At 44.6% G+C, this 14,767-nt stretch overlaps 1 protein-coding gene and 1 long non-coding RNA gene across 3 annotated transcripts in view; one reads left to right on the forward strand and one right to left on the reverse strand.

The window, feature by feature from the left end:
* Positions 1 to 4,406: 4,406 nt before the first annotated feature.
* VIT (vitrin) overlaps positions 4,407 to 14,767 on the forward strand; it is a 53,154-nt gene continuing 42,793 nt past the window's right edge. For both annotated transcript variants that reach the window (XM_027805296.2, XM_055725488.1), the window contains exon 1: positions 4,407 to 4,638. The gene's annotated coding sequence lies outside the window, so the exon portion shown is untranslated. The remainder of the gene's footprint in view (positions 4,639 to 14,767) is intronic.
* LOC114015812 (uncharacterized) lies at positions 6,464 to 9,963 on the reverse strand. The gene is made up of 4 exons (XR_003559947.2): positions 9,868 to 9,963; positions 9,598 to 9,738; positions 8,435 to 8,548; positions 6,464 to 7,206 (listed from the first exon to the last, which is right to left on the reverse strand). It is a non-coding gene; the product is annotated as an uncharacterized LOC114015812 (long non-coding RNA).

The following is a 14,767-nucleotide window of genomic DNA, read 5'->3' on the forward strand; positions in this document are numbered from 1 at the left end:
TTCCCCCTAAAGATCTCCCAGCCAAAGTTCAGATTTCTTTAAATATTTTGCAGGCACATCTTGTTCTGTAACATAGAAGAAGATGATTTGCTTTGCCTATGCCTACACTGGCGGAGCCGGGAGTCAGTCCCTCCCGAGTGTTGAGGTGATGAGCAGGATGGGTTGTGCTGCAGCACACATCTGGTCCACAGGACGTGTGTACCCATCATCACTTTGCACAGAAATTTACAGCCTTTGAAGCCACCACCCTCAGCTTTTCCTTAGACATTGACCTACTACGTGGTAAAAGCTTTCTCTTCTCCTTTTTCTACAAAAGTTTGGCCTATTCATGTAAATCACTACAGAAAGGCCAGCTAGGATCAAAAGATTATGGGCCAAGTCAGTAATGAACTTGGACTGAATCTGGATACCTGAGTAAACTACACCTACCTCTGATGGTGCTCTAACAGTTGTGTTCGGTCATGTCATTGCCTGCCCTCGGCACAGGGGCCATGCCAGCTGGTGAGCATCACACTCAGAGCACCTGAATTTATTCGCCATTTCCAAAGAGATGAGGTTTCCTCTGTTTCATTTACTTGTGCATCACTGCGTGCAGATGGAGGGAAACACAAGGGATCTTACATTTTTGTGTCGGCTGAAACATGTAAGCCCACTAGTTATATTATAAGCAAAAGCTTTGTTAAAAAATGTTGAATTCAGATTGTAATGAGGATTAGATCAAGTGTGGTGAGCTTCCTTTCAGTGAAGTCAGATTTTCAGCTGTTACCAACATAGCCTTTACCCTGCTGTTACCCAAGGCAATGTTTTTAAACAAAAACTGTGCCTTGAAAGTTCTGCATGACAGATGATCTCAAAATGAAGATTTATTTAAGGGTCTGTGACTAAGGTCCATCAGCAAGTGTCTGGTCTTCCAGGTCTGCTGCTAACTCTGTTTGAAAACACCAAACCTTCATACTGAGTCTTGGCCAGATTATCTCCTCTGTCTGTGCTGACATTGCTTACACATATAATATCTCCCTCTTTCTGCCCTTTTATCTTCAAGAGTGAAGGTTACATCCAAGTAGATCATAATTCAATGCAGTCTCTAAATTTTTCTCAAAAATGAAGAACCTTCTCAAACTCTTTTTGAAACAAAAGTGTTTTGACTCTCCGGTCTTGTTCGTTAGCTGCTTCCTCAAGACTTTCAGGGGACAGGTTAGAGGTCTGTGTTCCTTTGCTTTCAGGCTCCATAGTACAGTGGCAACAAAGCTACTCTGCGTGTGGGTGCTGCCCAGATGGAAATGAATAAAGCAGCAGTTTCACTAAAATATTTTACTGATGATAGTTACTGAGCTGCTGCTGCTGTGGTGAACTGAGGCTGTAATACACATCAGCCTTACTTACTGGGTATGTATGTAATGTGTACATATCTATGTCACACAGTAGTAAAGACTATACCCCCTGAAATTTGTCAGCAGCCCTAAGTGCACATTCATTCATTTAATAATATTTTCAGTGGGCCCTGCTAAATCCTGCTTTAACTAACGAGCAAATGAAAATACAATATAGTAAAAATTACAAACTACCATCACAAACAGTACTACCAGTTAGCAGGAAACTCAAGTGGAGGAGGCCCCTGACTAGAAGCAATGGTGAGAGACATGAGCACGTGTAGATATGGAGCATTGCCCATCCCCTATAGACAACTGTGTTCAATACCTATTGTCTTCAAATTAGCGGCTTCCTGGCGGCGCAGTCACCTTTTTTTCTGAACAGATCTTTCCCTGTGGTAAATCCCAGCACTGAATTGGAGTCACACAACACGGTTCACCTCTTGCTTGTGCACTTTGTATTGCCAGCTCTTGGGTGGCGAGAAATTGCTTCTGTCAGGAAAGAGCAGAGGCGGCGGCACTCAGAAATGTTGTGATAAAAAGAGACAGCCAGTGCCCTCTTCAGTGTTTTGTTTTGATACTCTTCAGCTCTCCATTACGCACGGTAAAAAGAGACTGAATACCCTGGATAATGACAAACCTAGATAGTTTTGCTTTTTCTGTCCACTCAGTGTTTCTACTCTGCAGTTCCCGGGATGCTCGTTTCCAAGATCCCAGGTTAGCTCCTAGCCAGCGATGCAGATATATGCCAGCCCACTGCCAGCATCCCTGACCCCGAGCCCCAAGAGGTCCAAGATGGGAGAGCTCAGGTGGGTGCAGTGTGGAGTGGGCTGCGGCCGCTGCTGGGCTTCTGGAAGAGATAGAGCTGCGTTCACACACCACTGCATTTGAGCTAAGTCCTGCCAGGTCCACTCTGGCTCTTTGCCCTTGATACACTTTACCCACAAATTAGATAATTTGTCCATGGAAAATGAGAAATAGATCTATCAGCTTTTTCTTTTGTAAAACTACCACCCTGCAGCAGTAACAATGAAGCATGACCTCTGTGTAGGCGCTGTCGCTGTTACTTCAACACCTTGCCAACCATGTTCCAGGTGCCAACAGCTACATCCCTCAATGAGCTGACGTGGACACCAGAAGCTGAACTTTAGGACGTTTTGCCTGTGAGTATTTCTATCAGCATCTGCAGGTAAGGAGTTCTTGTGGGGAATTCAGCCTTCCACTAGCACCTGGAAACAACACACAGACCCTTAGCAGCAAAACTCCAACATTTAGATGTTTGCCCCCTAGCACCTATGTACCTTTAAACTTCCAGTCCTAAGGTTTTGGTCTTTTGCCCATGACTGTCTGAACAAACAAACTCCAAAAGCCTTATGAAAAGGGTGATGACATTCTGAAACTGTTAACCTGAGTTAATAAGACTCTGGGGTGCTTTTCTGTAGGTCTTCTAGGTGGATATGCTACCAGATTTGCTGTTTGGAGAGACTTTCTGCCAGTCCACTGCATTCTGCCTCACAAGGGATTACCATGGCAAGCCTGAACTTCTGTATTAAGAGAATCAGATTAATTACGGATCATTGTATCTTAGTAACACAGTCATGACTTCTTGATAAACTCTTGATACTGTACTGGTTATTGATATAAGGAAATGATGATAGAATCATGGAATAGGTTGGGTTGGAAGGGACCTTAAAGATCACCTAGTTCCACCCCCCCGCCAGGGGCAGGGACACCCCCCACCAGCCCAGGCTGCTCCCAGCCCCATCCAGCCTGGCCTTGAACGCTGCCAGGGATGGGGCAGCCACAGCTTCTCTGGGCAACCTGTGCCGGTGCCTCACCACCCTCACAGTAAAGAAATTCTTCTTATATCTAAAACCTACCCTCTTCAATTTTAAAGCCATTCCCCCTTGTTCTGTTGCTACAGGCCCTTGTAAAAAATCCTTCTCCAAGTGAGCTGTTACAGTTTCCCTAAGTGCTGAAGCAGAGATTCACAAATAACAGGTAATCAATGTCACTTAAACCCAGGTAATCACTTTCCCTTAAACCAAATGTATTTATGGGATTGTTAGATCAGAAGTAGGCAGGAACTACATGTCTTTCCAACGTGTCCTTTGAACTCAATCTCCTGTATTTATAGTACATTATTTTTTTTCATCAATAATGATCTTAGATAAAACAGTGTATGTTCGCTCATATATGTTATCTACACATGCATATGTTATCTACAGACTTCTGAATACCTAGTGGAATTGCAGATTACCGTTTGCATTCCAGCATCCTTAAATAAGATGCCAGCCCTTTCTGTAATAATCTTGTAAATGCTGTGATCTTGATTGCCTCGACAAAATTTTCTTCTTCAAGTTACCCAAGAATTTTAGGAGACCTGTGTACGGATAAAAATCAGCCATTGTTTGTATCTCATTTGGCCAGGTCACACCTAATGAGTGCTGGTTTAGGAGTCTTTGAGAGCATACGATCAAATTCCTGTACCCAGCTGATCAGAAAGACACCCGTGCTAACCCTCTTGTCATACTTGGACATCCCTCTGCCCAGACGCACAGCCTCCCTCTGTCACTAACCCTCTGACTTCAGGGAAACTGCTGAGGGAATACGATGCTATTCACATGAGTAAAAGCATCACCGCCTGTCTCTTCAAAAGCTATTTTTCCTCTTTAAATCTGACTTGCACCTAACTAATCTGGTATTTATAATCTTTAAAGCTGTGTAGTTTACTCCCGGCTGCTAGTTGTAGTTCTTTTACTACAATGCTGAACTGCACAGGGAGACTGAAAAAAGTTCGGTCAAAAGCCGAGCAAAGCTTCACTTCCCAAAAGAGGAAAAGTGGACATAACTGACAGGCTAGGGCAAAAGGAGCATAGAAATCCCACCAAAAATATGTGGGAGGGAACATATATTTAAAATAGGACCGCCTAATTCAGCTGCTAAATCAGTGTAAGGAGCTCTGTATGTCTGTGTGTGCGGGAGGGAGAGGGAGACAGAGGGAGGGAGAGACAGAGAGGGAGAGAGGAGCAGAGGGAGGGAGGGAGGGAGGGAGAGCAATGTGCCTTTCACAGAGCTGGGAGCTTGATGGGAATGTTTGATTAGCTCCTCTCTGAAAGAGAAAAGGTGTCCAGGCCTCCCTCTGCTGCCTGCCTCTGCTGCTGTAGAATAATGTTGGCTGGAGTTCGGGGTAAAGAAAAGCTTGGAAAAAATAGCACTTTCATACTGTGTGGAGAAAAGGAATAGAAAGTTGCACACCTCGAGTAAGGTAATTCTGATGTCATTTCTCTGCTATATTTATTTATGGGGGAGAGGGGAGAGTTGTTTTTTTGCCTGTTGGTAATAGTTAAATGTACTCACTGCTAAGAAACTCTAGGGACATAGTTTTTTGTTTAGCCTTCCAGCTGTGTGCATAGGGTCAAAGACCTAAGAAAGTGAAGACACAGATGTAAATGAAACTGTACTTTAAATTATATATACTTCATTAGGTATTTATAAAAGCATTAAACCCCTGCTGTTAAAGTGGGCACATATACTCACTGCATGAACAGCAAGGGCTTAACTATTTAATAAAGAATTGTGTAGATTAGTCACACATCGATAGATGTATATATGCCTACTGTTCAAATAGTGTGTAATAGGCAATGCAACTTGTTCCTCGGTTTAAAACAGTTTCGCCTTCAAGACTTCGTCTTTGTTCCTTTGATCAATAGGAAGGTGTGTGTTGTATCATTAATTAGCACTATCTGACACTAGGGAATGCTAATCGCCAAGGTACAAAATGGAAAATGGTACTATTCCAGTGATATGTATGCTTACGGTGTGAACTCCCTTGCTAGAGGGATAGATCCAGATGTATGACCAGTACAGTAGCCTAGATGCTATGTATCCCTTTGTGCTGAGTGCTTGTTTTGCTGGTGAGGCTCCAAAACTGAATAGCATTGTCAAGCCTGCCACAGCCGTTCAGCTCTGCGCAGAGATTAGAGTCTCGGTAAGTCTCTTCAAAATGCAACTTCTCTCAGGCTAGTACAAACATGAACCAAATGCCCCGAGCAAACTTTCAACTCTACTTAATATTTTGTTCCTAGAGTTTATGGGAAATACACCTCATCCAGAGCAAAAAAATTGCAGGTTACAGAGGCAGATCCTCCCTGGAGAACACTCCTTTTCCTCTAACCTCTCCAAAATTTGAACAAAACACCAAAAAGAATCAAGCACACACAAAGAAAAAGTAGTTTAGATAGCTTTTAAAATACACATGACTGAGAACAGCAATGTAGTCATATATACTTACAGCTTGTATTTTACCATATACATCCTAAAGTTAAAAACACCTGGTGTTTGACTACGCTCAAAGAATGTGTTTTCCTGTATCTGTAGTACCATGTTCCTCAGATTTTATTCAGTTTATCACTTGAATGACAGTCACGGCTGTAAGACTGGTCTCTTTCAGAGATGCAAAGGGAGCTCAAGCAAAAATAACTGCATTACACACGCACGTTACTTTTGGAATATTAAATTAGTATCTTATTTTAAAGAGACTTATTTTGCTTGCATGTTTTATCTAATCCTTGAAGTTGCTGGGGTTGTTCTCACTGGGATGACAGAGAAGACTTGCTGTCTTTTTGTTATTCAAGACATAAGAAATATTTTTTTAAAAAAAAAAAGAAAACTTGACTGTCCTGCCACTATAACTGAGTATTGCTTTGTGTTTCCACCTGTAGTAGAACTGTTACGTTCTTAAGTTGCTCACTACTTTATGTAAGACACTTCTCTCCCTAGTAGTATTTTTACACATGCCTAACCACTGGCAGGTTGAGCCAAGTAGTTTTACTAGCTAAACCAGGTTTCCTCACACTTGGGATGCAAGAAAACTATCCCATGTGGATTCTCTTGTGTCTAATAAGAATGAGATCCTACCAAAGTCTTTCCTTTCATGGAGACATTAACAAGGTGTTCCCTTTTCACCGTTACTTACTCCCTTCCACAGAAGTAGTAGTAGTAGGAAATAATCTTCACACTCCTTTTTGTCAAACTTGATTAATTGGAATATAGCTAAAAGGTGACTGCCTGAGCCACAGTGTGAGCAGACAAGCTGAAAAAAATGGGTTAATTACTTCATGTGAAATAACAGAATTATTTATTAATTCTGACCATTGCTTTTTAGAAAACATTGCTAAAAATAAACCACAAGTTTACATAACAGTGGCATCAAAGACTTCACTGTACCTACTCTGCCTGGAGAGTTTTTAACTTTTTCCTTTTCACCTCTGAGCCACAAATAAAGCTCTAGACAGAAAAAACTGCCCAGTAGCTTTACGTACTAACCCAGAACATGCATGTTCGAGTCTCCACTTTACCAAAGGTCTCCTAAATAATAATAGGTAAGTCATTTAGGGCACCTGGCTGAAATAAGCAATTAAAGTGATAGCTCAGTTTACTATCTGCAGCTATGACTGTGTTCCTCCTGCAACATCTTGTGGTTAAACACCTAGAAAAAAGTGCTGCAGCACTCATGAATATGAACTCCCTGTACAGAGGGAATGGCATGGGCATGGGCACACAGTCCCTCACGGAGCAGTGAGGCACATCTTGGCCCATTGCAATGGGTGGGGAGGCACTACCTTTTCTGGATGGGGGGGTGAAAAGCAGTAATCCAATATTTCCTGACAGCCCTGGGGCATGTTCTGGCCCCCTGAAGCTCTGAGGACTCCTCCAGCATGCTGCAACACCAGTTGAGGCTTAGACCTCTCATTCAGGGCTCCCAAAGTGGACATTGAACAGCTGTCAAGTCTTCCTTCTCAAAGCCCATCCATCATACAGGTCGTATCGGTCACTGTTGGAAAACAGAAACACAGAACAAAACAAAAATAAATGCAAAATTGAAGTTTGGGTGGGTTTTGGTTTGTTTGTTTTTTGTTTTTTTTAAGGAGAGAAAAATAATAGTCATAGTATGTGTGGTACATAAAGCCAGGGAGGATGCAGCTACAGCAGCCACAGGTCTGTCCTCCTCACCTTTCTCCTGTGTAGTTTTTTAGGCCAGAGTCAGAGAGAGAAATAGGTGCTTAACACCTACTTAGAGCACTTCAATTCCTCTTTTGAACTTGCTAGGGCACAAGGAGCCCCCTTGTCCCCTTGCTGGCCTGGGGTGCCTGTGCTAGAGCTCAGCTGGGACCTGGGACAATGCAGCCCCTGTTCGGCTGCTGTCACACAGAGACTATAATTATCTCTCTTCTAATGACCAGCCAGGCAAGATAACAGTTTTTATGCTATGTTTAGAAAACAATGTCTTACTACAAATTGACTGTTCATTGGCCTGTAAAAGAGCCTCTCTAACAGTCCCAGAGCAGCTGCCATTCTTTTGCCTCCCTGTTCCTTTATTTGCTGCACATTTCCCACTTGGAAAACTTGGATGAATGCTACTCAGCAGCACAGCCTCCCCCTGCCACAGAAGAGGCCTGGAGAGGTGCAGAAGTGCCTTATGAGTAAATTAAACTCGGACTGTCTGGCTCACCCCAGCCTGCATCGCCCTTGTGAGCCCTCTCAGCCCCCAACGCCAAGGGGCTGCAGGCACTGCTGCGAGTCCTGCGGAGGGGAGCAGCAAGGCTGCCTTTTCCTGGCTCCTGATAATGCCCTGAGGAAAGCAAGCTGCCACAAAAAGTGGGATGTGAAGGGACTTGCTACAGAGAGAAGAGGAGCACGTATTACTGATGGGCTTTTCTTCCAGTGCTGTGGCCCACAGACAAGTCGGGGATCTACTGAAATTACGTAGGCTCCTAAGGCATCTATGGGTAGCTATACTGGCCAGCTGAGACTGCAGCCTCTGTGCATCTGACCCTTGGCAGACACTGGGAGGTATCAGAAGTGGGCAATCCTGACAGCATGGCACTCATGGGTTAGCTACCCAAGTATTTGCTCTGAGCTCTGCAAACATTTTGTACCAAACTGTGCTGGGGCAGCTGTACATTTAGTGGTGTCTGAGGGCTGCTCCCACACCCTCTGCCAGTGCCCTGCCAGCAGAGAGCAGAGCCTGCTCCCTCTCCCTGCAGCCCGCTCACCCTCACCTCTCTTACCACCTTCTCTGAGCTGGCATCTCCGCTCTCCTCTGCAGCAGGACATCGCTGGGTTGCCTTTGGCTACCTTTCCTATTCAGACTCATTTTTCAGCACATGAGCCCCCTGGGAAAAGAAAAAAAAAACAAAAAAAAACCCCCAAAAAACCAGAAAGTGCTGATCAGAAAGAAAATTTCTCAATTACCTGGAATCAGCAATATTTCTCATGAAAATGTATTTTAATTAGAAAAAAATAACACCATCTGCAGCTTCTGCTTTCCTTTTTGAAGCAGAGCACCCAAATCTATAGCTTATATCCCAAACTGGATATATCCCAAACGTTTGCCTTCAGAAGCAGCTTCATTGAAATCATCTAGGTTTAAGCAGTTCTTAACCGGACGAGTTTTATTGTCAGGACTGAACTGGCTTTCTGGCACCCATTAAGTCCATCCTACCTTTGCTTTATCTCCAGAGCTTCAGAGTGCATTAAGAGGTCAATGGCACATTAAGAACATCATCTGCATCAGTTATCCTTAATGCATCTCATTCTACAGGTCATGCCATAGACATAGATATCAAAAATACTCTTAGTACAGTACCAACTTCCATTTTCAAACTGTTTTCAGCCTGTCACCCTGTAAAATAGCTCTGTAAATGTAACACATGTAGCACAGCAGCCAACAGTCTCTCAGCTAGCAGTGGGATTCATCTGAGAAAAAATGCATTAATTGCCAAGTGACAGCTTTACATGCGCCAAAATAACTGGGGAAATTCTGAATGAATTTGTGTAGCTTCATGCAGTCCTTTAATGTCCCCACCAGGATGAGCTGAGGATTTCCAGCACCTCCAGGCTTGTACATAAAACTGTGGAAATTTTTACTTCTCCACAATCATTCGTTTATAGGGAAGTTTGGATGTGGCCATCTGTGTGCTTCTTGATCTCCCTGCCAGGTTCCTTTAGGGATTCAGAAGCCTCCATTCTTTTTATTTTCCCCAGATACTTAGTTCACCCTTAAGTCTGTGGAACAAGGGTGAGACCTAGAGGAAACCTGGCAGCAGCACTGTGTATCCTGGCCCTGGTCACCTTCAGCGAGTCACAGTTAAAGGGTAATGGCTCCGTAACTCCGGGGGCTATTTTCACAGCTGCCAGCCACCTAAGGATGATGGGAACCCACCTTGCTCACCATGGTAGGGGGCCATCATTCTCATCTCTCTTGCAATGCATCTGCAGCACTCCAGCATCTTGCTCCGGGCTTGGTGGAGGAAGTTTTTGGACGTGAAGCATACGAAGAAAGAGATGCTGTTTGGAAATGAGGCTCAATGGGAAGGAGAGGAGTGTCCCGATGAGGGAGGGGAAATGTTAGAGAAGTTTAGAGTAGTTGTGATGGAACAACTTGCTAGCAAAGTCAAATACAGGCATCACACAAGTCAGACAAATCTTTTACCTTGCTTTGGGGGCAGTCTTTCTACCAAAAGCATCTCAAAACATGTGGTAATGTGGGATGTAAGGTCTCAGGCTTCCATGGTCTATGTCATCAATTCTCTATGGTGAAATAAGAAATGCATAAGTTAGGCAATAATTAGATTTGAAGTAGAAGCTCATATGGTAAACCCCTAAAGCAAAAGTACAGAACAAATTTCCTGAGCAGGGAAGTAGATTATGCAATATTGTCGTCTGCAGGTTTAGTTTTGTTTTAAAAACAAAAGACCATAAATTAAAAATTCCTGCTCCCAGTCCATGTGATAAGCAGTTTTCCTTTTTGATCTTGGGCTCTCAGAAACAGAATCCTGTGATTCATCTCTATGCCAAACCAGCAGGTTTTAAAAGCTTCTAATATGCAACATCAGTAAATCAGTGCCAGCCTGGTCCTGAGACACAGTTCTCAACAATTTCTGGCTGCCACTTACACTGTTGTGGTGTCCAGGACTGGGATCTGGAGGCCACTTTCTCTGGCACCATGTTTTGTAGCTCTTCAGGTTCCCTCCTAGGCACATTGACAGGCATGACTTGGGAAGCACAGCCATCCCTCATGCTGTCTGAATAACCCATATGCTAGAGAGCCCGCTCCTGCCAGTTGCCAAGGGCTGCCAAGACATGTGCCATAAGGCTGCACAGCTTGGCCCACACTATGTCAGCCCTGTCACCAGCACCTCCACCAACAGCATGTCTTCAGAAACCCAGCACTACCCATAATAGCCTCCTTCATAATGCTGGCACCCACGCAAACCCACAGCTTGCTTTCATCCCCAAAGCAGCATGGAGTCCCGAGATGTCTTCCGTACTCGTTAAAGAATGGAAACAGTACTCACAGGTCCACAGTTTTCAAATGGCTCCCCACAGGTGAGAGACCTCAGCCTGGACGTGCCTGTTGGGCTACAAGTGGCTGCAGACCTGCCCGGCGGGAGGGGCGCAGCTGCCGCGGCCTGTGACAAAGCCAAGGCAGCAACGGGCACGGGCCAGGGAGGTTAGGCTGGCACACCACCAAGGTGTGAGGCTCCATCCTCACCACAGCCTTTCACCATGAGACCTCGAGGAGCAGGACTCACTGCTGACCCAGGAGGAGGAGACAGGACAGACTTCCAAATCCAAAGATCTCTCTGGAGACAACAGCAGAAAAAGATCCAGCTTATCCACAGATTTATTCATCGACTGCCTGAAGGCTAGACTAGACTAAGGACAAGCTTTTGCTGTGCTCTGTGAGGAGTCTGAGACAGCACAGGTCTGGTGGGTGGCCTTAGGACCCCCTCACAGCTCAGACTAGCAGGACACGAATGCCACCTCCACTAGGAGATCCAGGTGTGCCTTTTGCACCTGGCTGCCACAACAGCTCACGCATATCCTCTGAGCATCCAAGTGGCACTTCTACATCCCATGCCTAAGGAAGAGGGCAGCCTGGATTCCACCTGCAGGGCATGGGATGGGGTGGCCACGCACAAGGTCCTGGGATGTGGGAGTTGAGCATCCTGCCCCTCGGCTGACCCTGCAAGGAAGCAAAGGTTTTGGAGGTTCCAGCAAGGCAGCACTAGATGACTGAGGGCCATAAGGCATTTGAGGGCTGTTTTCTGATTTACCTTTTGTAGCAACCTCCTTTGTAGCGTGGGTTGGTCTTCTCCAAACTAAAGGTATCAGAGAGATATCCAAGAGAGCTGGAGGGAAAGGTTCACAGGAAGGAATAATACAGTTAGTCAGGAAGAAACAGTATTTGTTGAAAATTATAAAATATATGAGGGGGGGTATGTTAAGCAGTGCAAGAAGCATGAGACTATCCCTTTTGCAGAGAACTATAATGCAAAACTGAAACTACTTTCTTAACTTTCTTTCACTGGTTTCCACCACAGGAGCAGATTCCAGCTTACCTTTTAAAAATGCTTTCTACATCTTGCTCGGTGCTTCCTGATTTGCTGAAGGTATTTTGTGTAAGATGCGTCCTTGATTAAGTTGTCATTACTGGACATCGATTAATTTCACCACTTACTGCCTTATTTCAAACCAGTGCCACATGCTATGGTAGTTCCAAATATATGTTTTTAATTACATATATTTTCTGCACACTTATCCAACCAGTCCATGCCTTTGGTATGAGGCATCAGTTGTCACACTAACTGCAGGAGATACTGAACTGATACAGGTTTTATGTGAGATGTATAAATTTATTAGCATGCTTAAGGATCAGTTTTGGTTTTGACCTAGACATGTAATGCAGGTTTGTAGTAAAGGGATACACGTAGCGTTAATAAGCAGAGCATAAACATCCTGAAGTTTCTCTAAATTTCTGCTCCTAAGTTTCTACCAAAAAAAAAAAAAAAAAAAAAAAAAGTGTCAAGTTTTGTTTCAACATGCTACAGAAATTCCAAAAAAAATCCCCAGGGTGATGTGCAGTTTCTTCAGTGCCTTTAACACAAATTCTTCACTTTTAGACCAAATATGTACCTTTGGGGGAATTCTGACACACTATAATAATTCTCAGTTTGCAGGCAGCACAATAGCATGGTTAGTCAGCACTCTTTTCCTTGTGCATCCAACCTGAGAAACCACGTATTGCACTTCAAAAAGTCACTTTGACTTGTTAAAACAATTTGTTGGAAAAAGCAAATGGTGCATTTTCTAAAAAGTGAAAGAAATGTGGCTACAAACCTCATGCCACAAAACTAGCCTAGCAGCTGGGCACCGCTGAATTGCGGGTACTTCCCTTTGCCCTTCAGTTTCTTGGGGGGATCGATGGTACCTGGCTGGGGTCTGGCTGATGTTAAACAGAAGTAGCTAAATTAGAAAGGGGGAAAGAAGTTCTCTGCAACAGTGAGCAAGCTCCAACGTGCAGAAAGAGCATGGGCTTGAGCCTGGGAGTGAGGGGGGCAGATACATGAGCAGACAAGAGCTGTGGTGGGGAGGAGGATGGAGGGAGGGAGTGCTCTGGACAGGGATTCACAGGTTTGAGCTAACAGTGATCCCCAATGAGCCATAAAAGCTGAGGATCAAAATGAAAAGAACCAATGCATGATACATTAACAGAAACCAGGAAAGTACAGCGTAATGACCCTCACAGAAATCATCGCCTGGATAGTCCAAATTATATTTTCTCTGTGAGTGGGTGACACATTCTAAATGTATCTCTTCCTCTGCTGGAAGGGGCAGGTCAGGCCAGCATAATTGATGGTTATCTTGCTGAGACAGATGAAAAAGTATAATCATTGCAGTTTTATTTAGGCTCTGAGAAAGGTCTGGCAAGTTAAATCACACTGTACTTTTAAATAAATTACCTTCTTCTGAAAGAGCTCTGTGGAAAGTAGAGAAATCATTCATCACTGTTACTTCAACCTTATGTTGGTTTAATTTCAGGGCACTGAATGAATACAAAATGAGCAGTGCAGGGCGGCTTGAGTATTTTTATTTGGCTCTAAATTGATGGGTATAACATCTTTTCATTATACCTACCTGAATGGAATTATTTTGGACTACATTCTTCTTGCAAATCTGCATATAAACATTTCTTAAGGCAGCTCTGAAAAAAAGGACTCCTGTGCCCAAAGTGCAACATAGGTAGAATTTAGGCGTCTGAATCCACCCATTCCTCACTTCAATGACTTGAGAGTGACTTGACAGGTACCCCCCAAGAGGTACTGGCTGCCAGCAGCCCCCCAGACCTCTTCTGAGTCAGGGACCTCATGCAGCAGAGCAGGCACCATTTAAAACATGATGTGGCAGCCACAATAATGAAAGCTTTTGTAATGGGGAGCAAGTGGTGAGAAAACAAGAGAAGTTATCATCAGGGATAACTGTATCTGGGCTGTCCGTGGCCTCAGAGAGTTTGAACCCATGCTTCCTTCACCACCAAAGATGTCCCCCCATCACCAGACTCCAGAGCACTAAAGACTGGGACAGCCCACATTCCCCGTGATGAAGCAGGACCCCCTGCAAGCAGGAATACCAAACGTGGCGTCTGAACGAAAGCATGTGAGAAGGGGACCTGACTTGCTGCCTGCCTGGGAGCACAGCAGAGCCAGCATCTGGCTTGACTCCTGGAAGGAGCACGTGTTTCACAGCAGCTTGCTACTGCATAAAAAGTAGAGTGAATTCAGGGAGAGGGAATGTCCTAGGAGCCTACACCCTTGGCTACATCCTACATCTTGGGGTCCCAGGAGCACAGTGGTCTCATTTCAGTAGGGAGGGGAGAATATGCCTGGGCATCCAGGGTGCCCTCAGGCATGGCACCCTCCCTCTCAAAAAAATCTCTTCAATCACTTTGTCGAGTGCCTACAAGGGCTGAGCCCTCTGTTCCCTCCGGGGTCACTCTGAACTCTTGGGGCATCCCCCAGGCAGAGGCCACAGCCTCTGAACTAGCTACCTCTGTAGAGCAGCGTGGTGTAAACCAGCACGTGTTTGAGAAATGGAGCACCGCCCAAGCCCTCAGCACCCATCTCTGAAGCAAAAGGCCTGAAAGACAAGGAAAAACTGTGGCAGCCATGCCCTGCTGCCCAAGGGGTCAGTACCGCGGGGGCAGAGGGCCACCACTGACCGCAGCCACAGAAAGCAGCTGGCAAACAGTCTGTAGGTACTGCCTAGGTGGTAAATAAAATTAGTCAAAACTAATAGCTCTGACTGTAATCCTAATGCTAGCTCAAAAGCGTAAAGTCCAGCATCCCATGCAAACAAGCTCACCCTTGCAAAATAGCACCTTGGATCTTACCTCTTGTTACCCAGCCTGGGATACTTACAGGGCAGTTAAGCCTCTGAAATGAAATGCAGTTATCAACTCGGCTTTTCTGGCTCAGCAGAACTCATTACCTGCCTTTTTAAAGTAAACAGCCACTTAAATATCTTTTTTTTTTTTTTTTTTAATGTACAGA

Source organism: Falco cherrug, chromosome 13 (genome assembly GCF_023634085.1).
Source record: "Falco cherrug isolate bFalChe1 chromosome 13, bFalChe1.pri, whole genome shotgun sequence".
NCBI classification, from domain to species: Eukaryota; Metazoa; Chordata; class Aves; order Falconiformes; family Falconidae; genus Falco; species Falco cherrug.